The sequence below is a fragment of the Patiria miniata genome, unplaced genomic scaffold (assembly GCF_015706575.1).
Source record: "Patiria miniata isolate m_02_andy unplaced genomic scaffold, ASM1570657v1 HiC_scaffold_25, whole genome shotgun sequence".
Lineage (NCBI taxonomy): Eukaryota > Metazoa > Echinodermata > Asteroidea > Valvatida > Asterinidae > Patiria > Patiria miniata.
In genome coordinates, this window is record NW_024037064.1 from 5,462,385 (window position 1) to 5,485,313 (window position 22,929).

The window sequence follows — 22,929 nt, forward strand, 5'->3', positions numbered from 1 at the left end:
TTACTGTATATATTAAGATGTAATAAAAGTTATTTAAATGAGCTAATTTGAATGACAACGAAAAAGCCACTCCGAGTGGCTTTTTACTGTATAAATTATAATATATGAATATCAAATAAAGAGAACGTATGAATGATAGTTTTATCGAGTCCAAGTTCAATTATAATAAAAGAAATCAACAGAGGGCGCCATTCACTGGTGGTGAGGTATTATAAACAGAGGGCGGTATTTAATTTTATGATAAGGAGTTCATGTACCGATAAAAAACAGAGGGCGCTATTAACGGGCACTAAGAGATCTGATTTCAATTATATAAAGAAACAGAGGGCGATATTTAATTCTTTATTTAAAAATGCAATCATTTTTATTTAAAGTTTATTAAATAGATGGAATACTTTGGGACGTCACAACTTGGGGATAAGTGCGATCATCATATAATCATCGAGAATGGTTTTTTAGTTTGTGAAACGTGCGGTGAAATAGTCTCACGTTACTTTGATTTTTCGGCAGAAAATGCGCAAGAAGATCGTATCAATTGGTTAATTTTAAAAAGAAACAAAAGAAAAACTGTGGAGAAACTTATTTTGTCTGTTTGTCCAGAGCAAGACTTAGAAGATGTCCAAGAAACAATCAATAAATATAACGAGCTCGTTAATTACAAAACATTGAGGGGAAACGGATGTGTCAAACGGTCGTTAATAGCGGCGTGTTTTTATTATGTAGCTGGAATAGACAAAGAACGAGTTAGAGATTTATTTAAAGTGACTCAAAATCAATTTAATAAAGCACTAAAAAGATACGATGACCACTACAATAAAGGCGGGGCCGAGGGTGTAGCCCTAAGAGGTGAAATAGAGGTATAACTCGGTGGATCGCTTTCATAATGTTTATTTACCGAGAATTTGAACTTGTAAGTTTTTCGATAAGAGATTTTTTTTCTTTTGCCAGCCGTTCGTCTACCCGTTTTTAACTTCTTTTTCAAAGTCTGTATCGTTTTTAATTTTTTGAAGCTTTGTGCTGGTCTTTGTTCTAATTTTTTGTTTAAGCTCGTTAAATTTTGCGAGCTCTCTCGTAATCAATATAAACTCTTCGTGCGATATATCTCCGTCGTTGATGGCTTGAGACACGTATTCTTCAATCGTGTTAAGTTTGGAGTCTGCTAATATTTTAACCTGGTCGTGCTTTTTCAGCTTGGCGGATAATCGCTTAGACGCGATTCTAAGCAGAATATCTACACCAAAAGCGCCTATAAACGTTCCTTCTAGCACCAATCCAACGGGGGCTGATATAACACCCAAGAGAGCGGGAATACTGACAGCCCCCGCTATAGCCCCCAATCCTTCTAATCCTATCTCTACGTAATTAATAGTGTCGATCACTCTCTTTATTTTTTTATAAGTGCGCTCTCGGTGGTCTCTCTCTTTCAAGATTAAAGATCGAATCTCTTCAATCTTTTTAAGTCTGTACACTTTTGTTTCTTCGTTACTATTTAATCGGAGTACATCTCCAGAAATATCAGGGTATAACGCCTTACCATCTACACTCATGTTTTTAATATAAAAAGATTTTAAAATTAAAAGATCTCCAACTCGATAATGATACCCTCACCCTTATTGTTGAATACCTGTCCTTTTTCACCGCTGATAGAAAATGTCAGTTTGTCGATTATACCGTTTTTAAGATTTTTGAATCCCTCGGCTCTATCAATATCGGGTTTGCGCGTAGCCACGGGTACGATTTTTAAGATGTCAGAAGGACGACCATTAAAAAAGTTTTCACTCGTACTTATTTGCGGGCAGCGAATAAACAAAAATTTAAACGGATTAACGTCGTAAGACCCCGTATACACCACTTTGGGTACCAGTCTTCCTTTGGGTAAATTGAGTAATCGAGATACTTCTCTGTTCAAGCGCAATTTGAGATTTACGTCGGTTATCACCAATGTCACCTTTTTAGATTCTCTAAATATTCGAAAACTTACCCCGGGTATAGAATTTAAAATGAAATCGAACCAATCGACGTCGTACCACCCCGGTGCTATGATGACCGAACCGGTGACTCCGAGTGGTAACGGCGCTAAATGACTCGGAGGAATAAAATCTAAATCATCACCCGTCACGATAAGACTTCCCCTTATAATTACCCCTGCTTCTCTACTATCTCTCAACTCGCTCAACTCGCTCGCACCCATTTCTCCTTCAATAAACTTTGAAGCCAATTCCTCACCTTCAAAGATTTTCCTTTCTCTAACATATAATATTCTTACTAAAGATTGAAGCGTATTAAGTTCTAATTCAGTTTTTGGTATTTCTGAAGACATGGCGGCTAAAATCAACCCTCGCCGTTCAGCTATAATAGCTCTTTTTCTTTTGTTTGATTCTAAAACGGATTCTAGTCTATCGTCTTCGTACGCTTTTATAAGATCGTTTATAGTTTTTTGTAAAACATTTTCATCGTTAATTAAAAAGTGGTATGGTATATCGGGTAACAATCGCTCTATAAAATCTCTATCTGGCGTTCTTATGTGTACATCTGAAAGAAACTCCGCGGGTATGGGGGGAGGTTTATCTGTGGTAAACGCGGGTCTCCCATCTATTTGCGTAAACCAATCAATCTCCGTGGCGCTGGAAATATTAAAATATCCGGGGTTAAACATTAGCCTTTTTACGCGTACAGATTTTTGACCGTTTAAATTATCTACGACGTCTTCTAATTTAAACGTCTGCTCATTTTGAAACAAGTGAAACGAATGCATTTATTTTAAAGTCTTTTTATATTAAAACTGAAACTAAAATAATGAGTGATTTTAAGTCGTTAAAAAGCAGATACAATCGATAGCCGATCAGGTAACGAAACAAGTAAATCAAAATGTAGCCAAGGCAACCGAGCTAAAGCATCAAGCTGCGCCCCAAGCAAAGTTTTTAAACAGCACTAAACCCAGTGAACTGGAAGTTATAGTTAATAATACCAACGGGTTTTTAACCTTGTTCCCCGACTTAACCTCAGACTATAAATTGCCTCGCATCACAACGGATGAGGATGTAGATCGTTGGAAATCACACCCCATGTCGTTTTATCAAAATCAGTTAAATTTTGCGATCTACTGCGCTACTACGGGCTGCGGTGTTGGATTCGATCTTTTAAACGCGAGCAACCGTTACGTTTGGGCCATCTTTAACTTTCATTTATATTTTACGGTTAGAAAGATCCTGTACGACTTTGCCGCTCCTTTACCGGGAGATGACGCATTTAAAGCTCTAGACAACAGTTATAATCTCAGAGCATTTACCGATACCTCTTTGTTGTTTGGCATCGATCAAAATAAATCTTTTAAACAGACGAGAGACACAAACTCTAACGGTTTAGGTATAGCTTATTACTGGGACACGTCTTACGTACCCGTACCCGGAAACGATTATGATACAACCGACCTTAATCTCGAGTATAGTGAGTATCGTAAAGATATGATGAGTGGAACTAAAATGGGGTTTGGTCTGGACGATCCACCCAAGGGTTCGGGGCGTTACAGCGATTATACCGTAGCCTTTATCGAACAAAATGAATCGGTACAAAAGGCTTGGTTAGATTTTATACCCGCCAAGAGTTCGTTTACCCCCGCGGGAATCATAAAGATCAACGAATCGATCAGATCTTACGTGTACGCTTTACTCGGTGCGCAGGCTCAAACAAAAACGAGCGTATTATCACCAGGCACCGGATTAGACGCTCAGAGACAATTTAACGTCATCGTTGAAGATATCATCAATGCAGTAGACGACATGGAAACGAGTATCAATCAATTTCAAGACTCTTTGCAGTATGCCAGAACGCCTCTAAATTTTGTCGTGAAACCGGGGTTGTATTTAATTCCATCGGATATGAACTTGAGGGTTGGAACGCACGACGGCTATAACAACAATCTTCAAATCGCTACCCAGATTATGAAAACTGGTTTGGTGCCAGATTTAAACTCACAACCTCAACCGGACGACTCTTTTGATGACACCGATGACGTCGCGCCACCAACACCCCCAGAGCCTATGACGAACGATATTGTATCACCAGCACCAACACCAGCACCAACACCAACACCCACACCCACACCAACACCTACACCTACAGTTTTAACCCAGGAGCCCACGAAACTACAAACTCACCAAGACGAAAAATTATCGTTGACGGTAGGAATATTGGCTATCGTTGGCATGGGTATTTTAGCTTACGAGGCAACGCGATAAGTCACACTCTAATCTCACCAAAAAAAATAAGCCTTACCAACTTTGTGCTGGTAAGGCTTATTTTTTTTGTTTAAACTTGATTACAACTATTACTACCATCGTTTTTGCAGGTACGCAAACACCAAGGCTCCCACACCCAAAAACAAAGCCCACACGTGTTCGGCCAACCACGATACGGACTTACTCAACGCGTTAAATATCCAACTTAGTACGCTGCCTATGATACCAGGCAGAGCACCCAACGCACTCACTCCGAGTTTTTGAAGAGCAGATGCAAAATTAGCGAGTTGTTTTGAAATCCACTCTTTGATACCGCCTTTTGGTGTTGGTGTTGGTGTTGGCGATGGCGCGGTTGGGGCACCCACACCTCTCACGCTAGCGACGATGCTACTCACTATCGTGCTGATGGCTAAACTCAAAGCGGCTAAAATACTCACTACGGTCACACCTTGTTCTCTAAACAGAGTTCTAATCTTTTCCGCCAGAGTCGTGTCGTCGCCTAAAATTTTATTAATCGTTTCTTTGATTCTAGCGATCTGACTTTTGAGTCCTCGTTCGTTGGCTTTTGCGGCTTCTAATCTGGCGGATCTTTCAGCGTCTAAGTCGCTCAATTTATCGTTTAACTCTCGTCGTTCTTCTTCGCTGATCCTATGATCACCTAATTCATGTTCGGCATCAAATATCTCTTGGTCTAGTTCTGTGAGACGCGCTAAATTAAGTTCTAGGTTACCTCTCAACGTCTGAAGACTTTTGTCTAAACCCTGGAGTTCTCTGTAATTTAATCCTTCCGTTTGAGCGCTGGTGTCGCGTTGTAAATCGTCTATAATCTCGGTTACCTCATCGGTGGCTCTGGGTAGTTCTGTCAAGGGGATACTCTCGGGTTGTACTTTTTCGAGTTTATCTTTTAGTTTGGCAAGTAGTGTTGGTTTATAGTCAGCGATTTTGAGGGTGTCGCGAATAAATGCGGTACCATATTTATTTTGTAAGGTACTTAATTTGTAATATATTCTTTGACCACCTCGTCTATAAGATAATGGTTCTCGACCTTTATATGTTTTAACGTATAGATTTCTGTCTTTACCAATTTCAAAATCGTTGGGGTCGATAAACGCGGGGTCTATATTATTTTGTTTGTAAAATGAATCAACATCTTCTTTTATTAGTTCTATAGATAATCTGCTTATTGTTCCCGTGCCGAGGACGCTTTCTGTGTCTACCGGTGTATCAGGAGTATCAAAATCGTCCCAATCCAGATTGGTCTCTGCTACATCATCATCATCGTCGTAATCATCTGTTCTTTCGTAGTCTGGATCTATCTCAAATCCTCCATCCATTTATTTAATAAACCTATTTAAATTATGCCGTTTTCATTATACTGCCCGGTAGTATACCCTGGGTCACCAACCAATTTTGCGTGGCCAGAGCTCCACTTATAATGCCCGTCAATTTAGCCGCATCTTCTACGCTTAGTTTGCTTAAATCCGGCGCTTTTATTTTGAGTAGTTTAGCTCCTACCATGGCGTATCCCATCACCAGACCCGATATGACGGCTCCGTGATAAATTGTATTAGCTATTCCGTTTGTGTCAAAGTTACTCATCGTTTTTAATATAACAATTTTTAAATTGCTGTTTATTCCATGTCTAGCGTTTTGGGGGCGATGGGTGTTGGGTTGCGTGACTACCGGCACTGGCTGTACTACCGGCGCAGTCACCTTACTTTTTAGTACCAGCAGCCCCACTCCTATTATAGACGCTATAGCTCCCCACATCGCCCAAGAGTTGTAGTCTGGTGAGCTCGTAGCTTCGTCCGATGTTACGTTCATTTTTGCTAATTTTAATTTCATCTGTCTATTGTGCTCGGCTAAAGCTTTACCCTGCTGAATTCGTTTAGGATTTTTAGTCTTGGTCACTCTCGTTACCGTCGGTGACGACGTTGTTTTTATCGGTTGGGGCGTCTCTGTCTCTGCTGGTTGAGCTGTGATCGCTGCTTTCTGATCTTCCATTTATTATATTAGGTTTATTAAATTTTAAATGTTTTGTTGTGATAATCGTAGCAACTAGGGGTGATATTAAAGTTCCGTACTTGTAACAAACGTCGCTCAACATACCAGCCATACTCGCGCTTATAATAGGATCAGAACTCAAGTCGTTGGTGAGTTCTTCTTCAGAATCTATAGTGACGTTATATCCTAAAACTTGTACGGGTGTAACCACAGCTAACACTCTCGAAAATAGACTTAAAGTGTATTTACCAACGGTTTTAACAATTTCATTTCCAAATTTAGTTTCGTACAGATGATATAATTTGTCGAGTTCTTTACTGTCAAGAGCTTCGATTTGTTTAACGGTGTATTCCTTTCCCAAGTACTTTCTAGAGTTTCCAGCTGCTACGACACCGCACAAACGATCTTTATGTTCTGCGTTGTGATCTTGTTCGTTCGTTAAAGTCAGTTTTAGGTCCTCCATTTAATTAGAAACGAATTTAATTTTGTTGTAGCTTTTGCAACTTTGTTACAAAGGCAAAGGTACTCGTAGGTGTAAAACGATAAATTAATCGATATGACGATAACAGCCAAAAACTGCAAATACTCGAATATTGCTATCATTTACTAACAGCAAAATATAATTTTGTTGACGTTTGTTGATTAACAAATTGTAACGCTTGTGTAGTTTGTTGAATAGGTTGCTACTAAGCTAGTTATTAATTGTTACTCACCTAGTTATTAATTGTTACCCACCTAGTTATTCATTGTTACCCACCTAGCTATTAATTGTTACTCACCTAGCTACTCAAGTAGCTCGTAACTAACTGGAGGTTCGGTGTATACGACCAATTTACTATATTTCACATCTCTCAAACGTCGTTTTATATAATCTCGTTCTTCAATGGGTACGACGTCATTTTCGTCTAACGCTTGATCAAACGATGTTTTATCTTTGCAGTAAAATAAAGCCAACCAGGCCGTGTTTTCTCTATAATCTTTTAAAACGCTGTTGTACTTTTGGGTCAGTAACCAACAGCTGTGATTTACGTGTCTTCCGCTAAACGCCATCTTGCTTAAAGCGCACGTCTTTTTACGATATTTAATCTCTTGATCCGAAGAGCAATCGTCCACGATAAACAGCGTGGCAACACCTTCGAATATTTTACTGTAAAAATGATCGCTTCGTTGAGCGTCATCTTGTACAATTCCGGATCGCAGAGGTATACCTCGAGATCTGCTTGAATCCACTTTCTTTCGATGTACGTTTTGTTTTTAAATATGGTAGGGCAAATGATGACTATCGCTTCAAATGTATTTTTATAGTCTGACTCTAACAGATCCAAAATCCATTTGGTTTTACCCGAATTTGTTTTGCCGACGATTAAAGCGCAATGCGGTTGTGTCATTTTAACTTAACAGAGATTTAAAATTCCCGTCTTCCAAGTTCAATTGAGCATCCATGACCAAAAATACGTACATCGTGAGGTCACCTTGACTTTCGGCTTCTCTGTTAAATTGAATGTTGATGCCTCCTCCGTCTCCGAGTTTCCTACCGGATCCGTGAGCGGAATTGTCGTCGTTACTTCTAAAATCGAGCCACAGACCGTACTTGTCTTTTAGGTAGTCTCCGAGGTCAAAACCCGTCAAATTTAAGTCTTTAGCTACTCCGCGCCCGCTTTCGGTATCGCTGTCTCCAAAGAACTTGCTAATTTCATTCCAGTGTTGATACTGAAACATGCCTTGACTGTAGAGTTGATTGGGTTTACCTTCTACGGTCACTGATGTTTTGGTTATTTTTGGATTGTAAAATCGCTGCGGATTTTTGACCGCGGGATCTTTAAACAAAAACAAAATACCCTTGAGACTCCTGATGGGTTGATTGACGCTGACGTTCCAAAGCGTGTCCGATTTGTTGACGGATCTAACTTCTAGCGAGTGGATTTTATCAAACAGATATTGCATTAACCCCTTGTGTTTATTTCTGATGGTGATAGCTAGGTCTCTGTTGGTCACCACTTCGTATTCGAGAGACAAGTCTGAGATAGAATACATCGCCGCCGTATCTGAACTGTTGACTACTTTTTCGTGATCGTTAAACTTTATCTCGTACGTCAGAGGTTGTTTTAAACCGCTGGGGTAAAAAGGGTGATGCGAAGTCAGTATGTCAATGTCTAGGGGAATACAATATCTGTTACCATAGGCATCCGCGATAGCCTGATCTTTACCGCTGTTGGCGCCCGCGTTAGCATCTCCAGCCCCAATTCTTAGTTTAGACACGTTTTCTTTTTCTATGCCCGAGTACGCCATGTTTCGAGTTGTCGAGCTGTTGATCCAATTGTCTTTAAAGTTGTGATACACGTCGGCGTGACGATAACTTATAATTTCGTGACCTTGAAGCCTGACGCTGATTTCGCTGACTAAATTTCTGGCCAAATTACCAAAAATGGTTCTATTGTCGTCGCTTCCACCGTCGAGTTCTAAACTAAAAGCTAATTTACAAGTGCCGGGTACGATCACGTCGTCTACGCCCAATTGAGGAAACTTAACTCTCAGCGTTTGCCCCGCCGATATACTACTAGGATTGTGGGTAATGACCACCTCTTTTCTCTCACCCTTGATAGATCTGGGTATTTTTAATAGCCTGCTGGGATTGAGCTTTTTTCCATACGCATTCATTTTATTTATACGAGTTTTAAATTTAAAGATATCTATAAGCCAAGAAACCCACCAAAAGCGTTCCTCCCGCGATAAACACCAGTTCTCTTTCTATTTGTTGGTCGCTAGGCTCGTAAAAATCTTCGAGTTTGGGTTCGCGTTGCAGTCCTACGGGTAGTTTGGTAGATTGTCCACTCACCTCGTTGTAGTAACGCAACGCTCGGTCTACGTTGGAAAATGTTTCTTTAGAGGCATTTTGTTTTCTGATACGTTCGTTGAGAAAATCTAGATATTTCGTTCGTTCTCGTTGCCACTTATCTTTGGCGGCCGAGAGTTGTTCTATCGCTAAATCGTGTCTCTTACGCTCCTCGTCGGCATCACTCTGTTTCAGACTTGAAAATAAAAAGTTTGAACCCGTAAAAGCTAAAGCGTTGACGATCGCGCCTCCAACCATCATAGCAAAGCCAGACATATTATTATTATAAACGTCTTTTATATTAAATAATATGCAAACATTATCTAAACTGTATTATAGCCCGAGTGGTTATTGGAGAGGTGAAAGCGCCGTCGACCATTTACACGATAAAACAAAAATCGATAAAAAGGTAATCAGAGATTGGCTTAAAAAACAAGCGATCTGGCAAATTTATCTACCGGGTCCTGCGTATGTACCCAGGCCTACGAGTACTTCGCGAGAGTTTGAAACACCAAACGACTTTCACCAAATGGATGTGCTATACCTACCCTGGGATAAAGTAAAACGCAAGACTTATAAATACGCTTTGACGGTTGTCGACGTAGCGAGTCGATACCACGAAGCAGAACCTTTGGTTTCTAAAACGGCGGATTCCACCCAAGATGCTATCGTCAAGATTTACGCGAGATCTCCTTTGAGTTACCCTAAAACGTTGAGAGTAGACGCCGGTACCGAATTTAAAGGCGCATTTAAAAAATGGATGACCTCAAAAAACGTCGAGATTATCGTAGGTGAACCAGGAAACCACCGATCGCAGGGTATCGTAGAAAGATTTAATCGAACGCTAGCCGAGAGACTGTTTGGTCATCAGTACGCTCAAGAAATGTTAAATCCCGAGAGTAGAAACACGCAATGGGTCGAGCGATTACCCAGCGTGATCAAAGCTATAAACGATGAAACGACGAGATTAATAGCTAAAGCACCGTCAGAGGCGGTTAAACTAGAACAGGTCCGGCAATCGCCGGCTAACCCCATTAAAACAAAAGAGCAACAATTACCGCAAGATGCTATGGTTAGATATTTATATTACCCGGGCGAGCAAGAGGGTGGAACCTCGAGAAGAGCCACGGACCCCATTTGGAGCGTAGACATTTTTAACGTGGAAAAAAGAACGAGTCAATTTAAAATGATTAACGGTAAAAAAGTCACGACGGGTCCTACTCTTTATTACCTTCAAAACGGCCCAAAAAGGAGTTTTGTGAGACAAGAGCTTCAAGTCGTACCCGAGGACACGCAATTACCGCCGTAGTGACCAAAAGCCAGCGTGTTTATACCATCCGGTAAAATGTACCTCTTTGTGTCCAACGGACTCAACGATAGTTTATTTAGAGATACGGTGTAAAGGATGTGATTTTCCGATCTAATGTGAGTCATGGTTTCATAATGAGATTTCTTGTTTAAGATGCAGTCGTAATAGTGTCGGTGTTTTAATTTCTTAGAGGTAACCGATTTTGTGACACCCTTGGCTTTTTTCAGGTTGATGTCAGCGGTTAAAATGGAGTACATTTTAGGTCTTATACAAACAACTTCTTTGACTATTTTACCTCCAAACTCGTCTTTAAATTTACCGATCACTTTCTTATTGGTTGGGTCGTACAAAGGATGATCCGTCGGATAATTCGAAAGGTCGTATTGTTGCCCGTTTTGCTGCATATCTTTGTACACGTCGTCAGTGTGCACTACGAGTACCAAACTGTCCGTATCTGTGTACATCAACCTGATTTTCTCTTTGTACTTGTCTTTCAAATGGTTGTAATAAAAATCGTACATCAGCGTCTTAGATAGATCCAAGATACTCACTCCGCAATAGATTGGTTTGTTTAACACGGTTTTAGTCTTGTACTTTTCGACAAATGACAATTTGCATTCTGAAAATGACGTCGTCGTTTTGTAGCTCGGTTTCTGTATAATTTTTTGGTATTTATCTCGATCGTCATCGTTATTGTCTCTGAGCAGGTAACCGTCAATCCGGTTTCTGACGTTTTCCATCGTCTTACCAAACACGCTGTTATTCATCAGTTTAAAAAAGTCTTTCTCAAAATCAGAGGTCGCTTTTGTTCGGAGTTGCGTGTTTTTGTCTATGTAAGATGCCATCCAAGGAGCTTGTTTAAATTGCAACACTCGATGTACCTTTTTAAGTTTCAAGCCGAGTTTGAGATACAACTGCAACGTGACGTAGTGCAAAACATATTTTTGTTTAGGATTAAGGGTACACGTTAATTTTCGCACGTTGCTACTAGGTTCGGTATCCAATAACTCGTTTTGATAATCAGACATCCATTCTTTTGGTATGACGATATTTTCTGGCGCTAGGGGATAATCGTTGTGCAGGTCGTGGAGATTATCCGGGTAATCGAGGTCTACTTCAAAGCAGTAACCGGTGTTTGACGTTTTCCTGAGAGATAATATCTTAGACTCGGTAAACGTTTTTGTAGACGCCCATTTAAAGTCTTTGTACGGCAGGTATTGACTCATGGCCCAGCCGTACAGATTGTTTGCATCGAGGTAGGTGATGTAACTCGACGGCTCGTTTGGATTATGGTCGGGTAGGTATTTGTTGTTGGCTTTGTGGTATCTCATACCACCCACGCTTGAGATACCACCTCTTTTTGCTTTTTCAAAAAATAAATGTTTGTCTACGTCTTGCAATAGTTCGAGTTTAATTTCCGAGTGTTTTAACTAGGCATCCCACGACAATCCTGGTGCTGTATAGTAATTAGCCGGATCTAACGCGTAGTTTGTAATGCACGTTTTCCTAAAGTTTTCAAATACGCATGCCAGTAATAACGTATCGGTAGTGACGTACAAATCGTGATATTCCCCCATGTTTTTAACTTTAAACTCGTTCCACGTCAGTTTAGCTCTGTCGTAGTCCTCTCGCGATATATTTTCGTCTTTTAGGCTGCTGTAAAATTGTTCGATGGGGGGTAGGCTGGTCTCTTGAAATCTGTCAAACGAGTCCATGTATTCATACGGATAAACTCCTTTTTGTAACAACGAGTCGATATTTTGACGATTAAAATGTTCTCTGAGTAGTTTAAACGACTCTCTCGGACAAGCTTTAGATAATCTATCCAACGAAGACGCCATAAAATTAAACGAGTCTATAAATCGCATATTTCCGATCGAAAACGAAATATACTTTTCTGAATTTCTAGCGATAACTTGTATTTCCTTTTCATCGTACTCTGAAATACTCTGCATGATCAAGTGAGCGTCGTAATTTTGCAGATTGTGAAAGACGACTGGTATGGGGGTAAAACCTGGTTTAACTTGTAATTTTAGATTGCAGTAGGCGTGCGCGGTACCTATATATCTACCCGTGACGTGGCAGTGATCTCTCACCTTTCTAAATTTGTTGATTTTCTTTTTGCATTCGAGGCATTTAGACTCTGTAAATCCATTTTTGTTTTCGTACTGATGTTCTTTTATTTGTTTTTCTGTTTTTGGTTTTTGGGGTTTCTGGCACTGACAGTTGCTCGAGTAATTGGGATAAATTGGTTTCTCGCAAATCCAACACGTGTTTGTTGTATCATGATGTTCTTTAGCTCGCTCATTAAATTTCATGGGTTGGGGTTTTTTAAATATGCAATTTATGTCGCTTTGTATTTTTAACATTTTATTTACAAACTTTGATACAGCATCTTTACCTCTATAAGTCTCTTGATACGCATTGGTGCCGTCGCATCTAACTACTACCAACGAGTAACCGCTAGCTTTGTGAATGTTTGTCTTTTGCGTGTTGTTCTTTTTATCGTCCGAGTTTTTTTCTAATATCGATTCAAAGTCGGCGTAAACTACAAACGGTGCTTTTTGTTTAAACCTGTAGTTTTTAAATTCTAATGTTGGCACATCGTTTTCGTCGACTATCCACTCGTTATTTACATATTTTTGCTTAGCGGTAGGAAATACAATCTTTGACGGATGTGTATCTATACCGTTACAATCGGCCATGTGTCTATCTAATTTTACTTGCGTTCTATAATGACTCAGGCACCTTCGACAAAAATATTTCTTACTTTTATCTTTTGTAACGTTGTGAATCAATCTCGAAAAGTTATTTATCCAGCAGTAGTGATGCTTGTCGCCCTCAGAAAACAAAAACAGATCGATAGGTCGTGACTCTGGTTTGTAGTTTTTAGACACGTATAACGGATATATTTCCCCCTCATAACCGTATACGTTTATCGTTAAATTATTTTGTCTTTCTATCTTTGGTATCTGGTCGATCGGTGTTGGAAAGTCTACGCCATTAAATTTGAGTCCGTCGTCTTTGGTGTATACAACAGGTTCTTCTTTATGAATTTTATATTTAGGATCGTTTTTTATGTTATTTTTTACTTTATCCGTATACAACCCAAGAGCAGCTCTCAAACACCATCTCAAACACTCGTCGTCTTTGTTTTTAATGTTAATCATCGCCGTTTTCTGTTTGATACATTTTGGTAGGTCAATATAAGAACTACCTCTCACAGGGTTAAACCTGTTGATGTTGATATACAACGCCATTATCTTTTTTAAAACCCAACCCGATCCTTGATTCGTATACCTTTCATCCTTTCTAAATATCTGGTCGATGTCTTCTTTTAAAACCTGTTTTATTTGACTTTGATTTAAAACGACTCTCTGATCGGTAAAATGTGTAGCTTCGATCGTTTCGATCGTACCATCGGGTTTGGTTTTTTCGTATTTTATTTTGATTGTGAGCTCCATTTTTAAACCTCTCAGCTCTCTCAATTCTGACTTGATTTTATTTACAATTTGATCTTTGTGCGTATCAAAAAATCTGACTAAATCGTCATTAAAAAGTCTAGGAATCAGTTCCCAGTTTCTAAAGTTATTTCTAAATCTCCTCGTCGCTCTAAACTCAGCCTCTTGAAAATACTCGGGTTGCCTAGAGTTTTGAATCGCCGAGAGTAAATCTTTTTTCAAAAATCGACCCTTATAACCCGACGGGTTATATTCTAGATCATAATCGTCTACAATCTGTTTGAGCTCATGTAGCTTCTTTTTCCTCAAGTTTCTAAATTGAGCTTCGTATTTTTTTATCCCGTTGATGTAGACTTTACGCGTAAGAGCAACATTTTGATCGTACGGTATATTATATCGCTGGACGTAATCGCGCAGCGTGGCTTTATTCCATCTAGAAAATCCCTTAACGATTGGCTTGATCATACTCATCATTTATATATATCAATATAATTTTTTTTAATTTTTTTTAAGAGGTCAGACTTTTGGATTTATAAGCAATCAGACTCACCGGCTGGTGAGGGAGATCTTCAAGACGAGAGATATTGAGCCCCGGTTTTGGCTTGGGGCTGAGATATCGGGAGGGGCGGGTGGGGTGGGGGCGTGGCCAGAGGGTGGGGGAAAGGGGGGGGGGATAAAGTCTGGTACCTGCCCCTCTCCCCATTGGCCCTGTACTACCCCCAGACCTATGGCAAAGTCTGGTATCCGCCCTTCTCCCCTACTTCCCGATGCAACATGCTGGGTAGTTACTCAGAAGAATTAAGCAATTGCCATGCGTTTGTGCTGTGCCACCCTGTAGCTTGATTGGCCTATTTCTCCTGCACACACTCACGGTCACACTGAACATACCACCCTATTGGTGCACACGTAGATCATTAAATTAGGCTGACCCCTAGGTTATTCTGACAATCTAAGCTTTGCCATAGAGCACGTAAAATTGTACACTCAGTTTATGAGAAATAAACTGAATACCCAGACTATATTGTTGATTGTATAAATTGGTACCGGGGGTATTCCCCAATAGTTTACCTACAGCGAGCCAGAGAGCTTAGAATCTATTCAAGTTCAGCATTCCTCGTTGCAACGTCACTGCCCCATTTATTGGGTTTGTATTCTCAGGTCATCCACCATTGACTCTCACAGACCTTGATGCAAATTCTGCCAACAATACCCAATGAAAAAGCTGCCACAAACAATCCCATATTTGGTACTGCCCCGCTGCTTACGGATTAGCACACCAGGTGAAAGGAATAATGGCGATATGGGACTATTACTGGTGCTTTTCATTTCTGTTGGAGTACATGTACTCACCTCAGTGACAAAGTCTTTATTAGACAAACTCAATCTGTTTGTCTTTAATGAGTGATTGGCTGACAGCGTACAGCACACACCCAATATGTAAATTCGTTCACATTTTGTGGGGATTACCAAACTATAGACTTTTGGAAACTGTGTTGTACAGGGTGTCCCAAAACAAATGACACCCTAAGGGGCCATTCAGAATTTTCAATGTTTTAAAATTTCGATCTTTTTCCCAAATTGTGGGTGGGTGGGTCAAGCTAAATAATTGAAAATCAAAATTCAGTTTCCATGGAAAAAAGATTAAAAAAAACAAAGAAAGATAGATCTTTTGACTTGCCTGAACAACGCGCAAGCATTCCGATATCGCGATGCGTGTTTCTTTTCCAACTTGGTCCCCTGTGTGTACTGTACATGTACATGTACGTCATGTACATGTATGTATAGACCCACTGTGGCATGAGAGGGAGGTGGTTTTTCAGTAGAGTTGGAGGAAAGATTTCCATATATACGAAGTTCACTCAACACCCTGTGTACAAACCCCATGAGATTGGACTGAAAAATTCTAAGTGTTTTCTCACTGCTCAAATTGACTTTGATGACATGAAATTGCTATCTGGGGGCTTGTTAGTCAATACAGAGGAAAATTAGTGAACTTCTTATATGGAAATCTTTCCGACTTGGATGCCGGGCGTTTCTAGCGGTTAGGCTGTGCAGAGGCAGCAGGGTACCAGGTGTACTAGATCGGCTCTATAACACGCCGCGGGGGTCAATTACCAATCGCTATAAAAAAAACTGGACTATTCAACCACTGGACTCCAAGACTACGAGGACCGCAGCCTGTGATGTGATGACTGCCCAAACCTGATGTTTTTCTTTCGCTCGTACCCCCGCCCTGCAAACTGGGCGGGGGGACGAGGGAATGTTTTTCTCAGCTACCTCACGTGACAGGCACAACCTCGAATGCCACATGTCATCCACCTCATCCAGAAATAGCCCCATAAATGTGGCCAATTTACTGGACTGCCTCCGTAAATAAAGGCCACACTGCCACCATATACAAAAACATGTCGAACTTTGTCAAATTTTGATTTTCACATTTAGGCTTAGTTTGTAGTTTATTTTTGCTTCAGAAGCATACTCACCCCCTTTATAGGCTAATTAGAAAGTGCTGCCTTTTTCAGATGTCTATTTTTTCGTAAAATTTCATGTTGAAATTTTGATACGCAAACGTGTGCAAACGAATCTGGAAATTTCACGAAAAATAGACACCTGAAAAGGCAGCACTTTCTGATTAGCCTAAAAAGAGGGTAAGTATGCTTCTAAAGCAAAAATAAACTACAAACTAAGCCTAAATGTGAAAATCAAAATTTGACAAAGTTCGACATGTTTTTGTACAGTGGTGGCAGTGTAACCTTTATTTACGGAGGTAGTCCAGTAAATTGGCCACATTTATGGGGCTAATCCAGAAAATGACAAAACCACGCGTACGGTCATCTTTGTGGCTTTCAAGACTGCAACCTGTCTTTCCCAACAGCATATCAGCTGGCAAAACGCAAGAAAACTGAAGGCCACCACTGCAAAAGAGGAAGACCGACAACTTCACGCCGTCACTGAACTAGACACGCATGTACATGGGTACACATGTACATGTACATGGGTATACATGTACATGTTCAAGTATATGTATGCCTACACTGTACATGCAAGTGCATGTAGGCCTACAATCTACATGATGTACATGTTCAGTTTTTTATAAATCGAAATTAGGGGTGGGTGGGTGGGTCAAAATAATTTGGAAAAAAGATCGAAATTTTAAAACATTGAAAATTCTGAATGGTCCCTAACTTTGACTGCAACTTCAAAAATAACCAAGCTGGCTCTTTATGTTTTTTTTGCAAGCGGACATTATCATGGGCGTCGCGAGGGGGGGGCAAGGGGGGGCACTTGCCCCCCCCCCCCCTGGAAAAGCAAAAAAAAAAAAAAAAAAAGGAAGGAAAAAGAAAAGAAAAAAAAGAAAAAGAAAAAGAGGCGCGAAGACAAAGTGGTGTAAATTTAATGAGTTGGGGGGGGGGGCAAAATGTCCCTGCCCCCCTCTAAAACTGATAAATCGAGAATGTGTTGAGAAATACAAGCATTTTTGGGCAAAAAAAAAAATTTGCCCCCTCTAGAAAAAATCCTGGCGACGCCCATGGACATTATCACTAGCAAACAAAATGTGGGTGTCGGAGCAGGGGGGGGGGGTTCGCATTTTTTTTTCATGAATTTCTATTGAAAAAAAAATGTTTGACAGAGCTGGGGTTTTTTTTTTGACCCCCAAACCCCCCTCTGGATCCGCGCCTGCGTAGGCTGGGAATTCTTAACTGTTGAAAACAGCCACTTGATTGATTTGGACTGAAAGGACTACTTGGCACAAAATGTATGTTTGCATAGGAGGGTTTACCAAAATTAACTTTTTTTGACGTGACACAAGAGGGCGCTGTGTAATGACGTCATCTTCACTTGCTTGTGTTTGGCATCCCTCACTGACCATTTGCTGAATGTGAATCTTTGAAACGAAAGTACATTTTGAAAATGAAAAAAGGTCTTCGCTGTCGGCGATTCCGTAAATTTGGGCATAAATGTCAGACACTTTAATGAGCTGCTGTTGGAAAAGTGAATGTGATAGATCACTAATAATGTGACATCTAATGAGTAGAAAACAATTACAGACCAAACAAACGTACCACCACCTTAACGACATTGTACATGTACATCATGTGGTCCGATTGGTCCGTTGGATTTTACGGAATTGCCCCTATGTGAGTATTGTGGTGTGTTGATGGTTAAATTAACCCTTACCCTACTAGACCCTCCAACGCATGCCAATATGTGCCTCAAGAAAATCTCCTATATTTTTTGCATGGCCCTCCAATATCTGCCATGTCATTTCAAGGGTAACTGGACAGGCACTCCAATACATGCCACAGAGAACAATGAGAGTCCTCTGATAACAAAGTGAGTGCCCCCAGCTGGTCAGTATCAGGCACCCTCCAGGGCCTCCAACTCCTGCCAATTGGAGCCTTCACTGTCAAGATAGTTTATCTGCCATTAAACTGCAGCTGGAGGGCATTGGCATAACCAACTGACATGCAGTAAACTACCCTCAGAGAGTAAGGGTTAAACAATTTAACAGGTTAATTAATAACCAGAGTAATAGCATTTCGACTGACAGACAAACATAAAGAAAGTTAAAAACAAAATAATTGTCCTACCTACCCACCTGGATAATTGTTAGGATGTTAGCGTAAACACACACATATTTTCGGCCTAAGTGAACCTACCATGATACGGGTCTTGACGCACATCCATGGCTTGGCCGGTGTCAATTCTTGCTGTCCTCTTTGGAGGTTTGTGGCCATGAACTTCCTGTATGCATCTTCATCGGTCTCTGCAAGCTCATCCAGCATTGACCAAAAGCACTGTGCCTGCTTCATCAGGTCATGTTGGACGCCTGTCGCCATAGTTTACTGAAATTGGAAAAGAAAGGAGGAAAAATTGGAAAATGATGTCCGCAAGATATTCGCAATGGAGCCCTCGCCGATATTCATAAACGGTATTTCACTTTCATCCAGATTGTAAGTAAAGCTTAGTATCTCGATCTTAAAATCATAAATCTGTAATTGTATCTCAGGTGGCGTATGTAGTAATTCTGCGGCCGTTTTGAGGGTGAAATCTGATGTTTTTGTTGGAAAATGGTTGGGTTGTTAATTGTTTGAAACGCCATGTAAGTACTATCGCCAGATTATGTCCAAATGTTAAAAATAATGCAGAGGCTACTGTTGTGGCAATTGCTATCGTTACAGCATCGTCTGGCTCCCTGACTTAATAGTAAATGTCCTTCGTACAACTGCATGTGCGCACATCACATCACATGACAGCGATAAGGGTCTGTGGATGAACAGTTTGCCACATGCATGCGAAATCATAGCAGGGTACCAACGAAATCAAAGAAAGTGTTCTTGTTTTGAAGTAGATATTTAATTCAAATTGTTGAATGTTTAATGGGACGTTTTGTATTGATCATGTGTATGCTCCAACTTTTGTGCAATTTAAGGAAAGAATTCCATAAATATACATGTATGGACATCACTAATTTTTCCGATAACATGTCCTAAAAAGCCAAATTTTGCAGGGAAAATATTGTAGTATTTACTGAGAAAACACTTGGAACTTTTCTGACCAGTCTCATAATAGGGTTTGTGCACAGGGCGGCAAGTGATGTCCAGGTGGGGTATGGAAGTCTTTCTGCTTTGTTTATCCACAGACCATTGTTGTCATGTGATGTGCACACACGCAGTGGTACATGTACTCCGATGGGGCTTACACTGTGTACTGAGACTTGGGTAATCGTTATCTTCAGAACACCTCTATTTTTTTACCGGTTCCGTTCCGTTCAAAACTGACTTTTGCATGACTGTTCAGTACCAAAACAACTTTTGCGGGCCAGTCTTTTGTCTTCAGATTAACTCATGTTTGTTGTAATTTTGAAACGCACTTTCAAAGAAAATGTGACTTTCCTATCTTTTTTTTTTTGCAATCAGAGACGCAAGCTAGACAGAATGAAAGCCTGATGCTGATTGGCTGATAATGATTGGCTGAATTTTTCAAAAAATATTAATTTTTTGATAAGCCAATCAGCATGATCAGCATCGAGCCTTCATTGCATCAAGTTTTCACTGTCGCCATAAAATCGAGCCTGTTTTCTGGTTGTCGTCGTCATCTTTTCAAATGACTGCATATCTGCATATCGAGCAGAAAGAATGCGGCGATCACGAAGTGTAGGGCCCCTAGTCAAATTTTTTTTATTGTTCAAAAATCACCTTTACAATCAAAAGCAGACTTTCCTCTAGCTCTACTGAGTGGAGCGTTGAATTACGGGTACCCCTCCATACAAATGCTCCACCGATTTGGCATACTTTGGTGACAGGTACACCAGGTGCAACTCGGCAGGCACATTTAATTGTGAGCGGTAAGTGCAGACTATTTTGTTCTTTTTTCAAAAGTACCAGTTGTTTGGAACAATTTAAGGGGTCATATGGAATGTCATGAATGTGTGGATCTATCCAGGGTTACTGTCTTTCTCATTCGTATTTTCTTTATCAGTTTTTTTGGGCCTTGTCCTCGCGAGGGCATGCACAAAATGCATACCGTCATGACGACCGTGTACCTGTCAGTGTCACAAAAGTATGCCAAATCGGTGGAGCGTTTGTATGGAGGGCTTAGGGTACCCGTAATTCAACGCTCCACTCAGTAGAGCTAACTTTCCTCAATTCCAATGACAACCGTTTTGCAATTTTGAACAGATTCTTTGGTTAGAAATCACGATTTTCCTGCGCGGTTTTCCTTGCGATTCAGCATGTCGTGCGTACTCCTAGAACTATGAGGCTCCACGTAGTGGCTCCACTACGTGTAGCCCCACTAGTGTGGCCGTCGGTATGCTGCGCTGAACCTCTGGCCACACACCGTGGTACCGCGCGCTACTGAGGACGAAGTTTTCAAAAAATCTGCGGTCAGTTTCTTACATTCTCAGTTTCTTACTTTCTTATGGTTGTATTCTATGATGTCCAACATATCACTTCTGGGATGCTTAGGTCTAATGATGTTCCATTTTCCGAGATATTCTTCAATCTTTCTGGAGCCCATATGCACTCATGAAACATCTGGTGATGGCAGCCATTTTGAATGGGACAAGAGATGACCTCAAACTGTGACGTTGCGTTTATGCAAATTGCTTGTCAAGCGAGCGAGGGCGCGAGTTGCAAATGCGACGGCTGTTTCCTGTATCATGCATTTATCGTCAGGGGGCCACGTGCACCAATCTCTATTCAGGATCTACGGCACAGGAAACAACCGTCGCATAAGACGGTAAGACATCATAGAATACAACCATAAGAAAGTAAGAAACTGAGAATGTAAGAAACAGACCGCAGATTTTATGAAAACTTCATCCTCAGTAGCGCGCGGTACCACGGTGTGTGGCCAGAGGTTCAGCGCAGCATACCGACGGCCACACTAGTGGGGCTACACTACGTGGAGCCTCATAGTTCTAGGAGTATGTCGTGCGTGCCCGCTCACGGTTCATCGAGCGGTGATCGCCATCTTTATTTTTGGGTCGCGTGTTGTCGCGCCGCGCTGTCATCATCATTTTTACCCCCGAATTTCCCTCAAAAAATCAAAACCCTGCCCTCTATCTATGACATACTTGTTTATTGAAAATGTCGCCAAAACTAGTTTGGTACGTCCAATAATTTAAAAGTGGATTTTTTTCCCTTTCAGTTATAGGAACCGGGACCTACACTACACGATCGCCAAGAATGCAGTAGGCCTATTCAACGTTTGTGTACAATTTTAAGTCTATGGAAAGTCAAGAAGATTTTCAAAGTATTTTCTAACCAAATTGGAAATGATTCTCAGTCCCAGATTCATGTCTTTTTAACATTTTTGCAATGACTGACCTTTATTGAGATGATATATGAAGAAAATGTGGCATCAGGCTTTGCAACGTTCCTTCCCCAAACGTTCCCTTTCTTTCTGAATTGAACTTCAGGAGTTTCAACTTTCCGCACTTTTGTTTACTAATCGACCAAGTTGACAAGCGCCCTCTCTAGTTGGACGTAGAAATCTTACGTTCCGAGGGCGCCCTTCTCGGGGGGGGGGGGGCGGGTTGAAAGAAAATTAAAGTAAACTGTTTGGCACATAATTATAATGAATTTGTCTTCGTGCGAGAGGACTACTATTTTGTCAGGCGCGCCCTTTTTCAACAGAAATTTTTAGTTGACAAAAAAATGTGCAAATATATGGGGTAAGCTAGGCCTATGCCCTTACTTTTTAGAAGTGAAACAAACGACTTTCAATAAAGTAAAACGGGTAATTTCTTAGTTTTCAAATTTAAGAGGATTGTGTTGCTTATGTTCCATGAAAACTGAATTGGATTGTATTTCTCGCATATATATTCAACGCTATTGTTTCGGTCATATATTTGTATTATTGGACGGTTTCTCATGAACACACTATTTATTTTAACCATAGACAGCTTCCCTCAAATTTTAATAGACTTGTGTCACAAGGGCATTAAATCTCAACAGGAAACATCAGACACTATATTTAATACACTTAGAGCAGTAGAGTGGTGTCAGCGCCAAAAACCAATCCGAATTAATATAAAGGACATTTACACTTATAATTTTGCCGACTAAAATTTTATTCCAAAGGAGTCCGCGCTTCACAACCACCGGGATTTAGTCCTTGCCATTGTACAGAAACGACCATAATGGACCGTAACGCTAACTCCTGAATTATCTGATGCATTGAATTCAATTTCAGCCATCAGATTGGTCATGACAAATAGAACAAACACACAGAATATTTAGACACAAATTGTTGTTCTCTCCGTAAATATTTGTCAACACCGGGAAAACGCGCGTATCTGCAATCAGGTCTATAGCACACTTTGCCCATATTGTACAGAAACGACATCGACACAAACCTAATGGACACGCCAACTCCTGAATTATCTGATGCATTGACATATGAATTTGTTGTGTTCACTTAAGCTCAAACCTCTGTGCTGGCCCGTTTCCGGGCGAGAATCCCGGTAAAAAGGCGCATTTTTTTCGATGTTTCGAGTCATAGTTTGATAACCATGCGGTCTTTTTCAATGGGGGTAAACGGTTCTGTACAATTTAACTCTTTCGCTTTCTCATG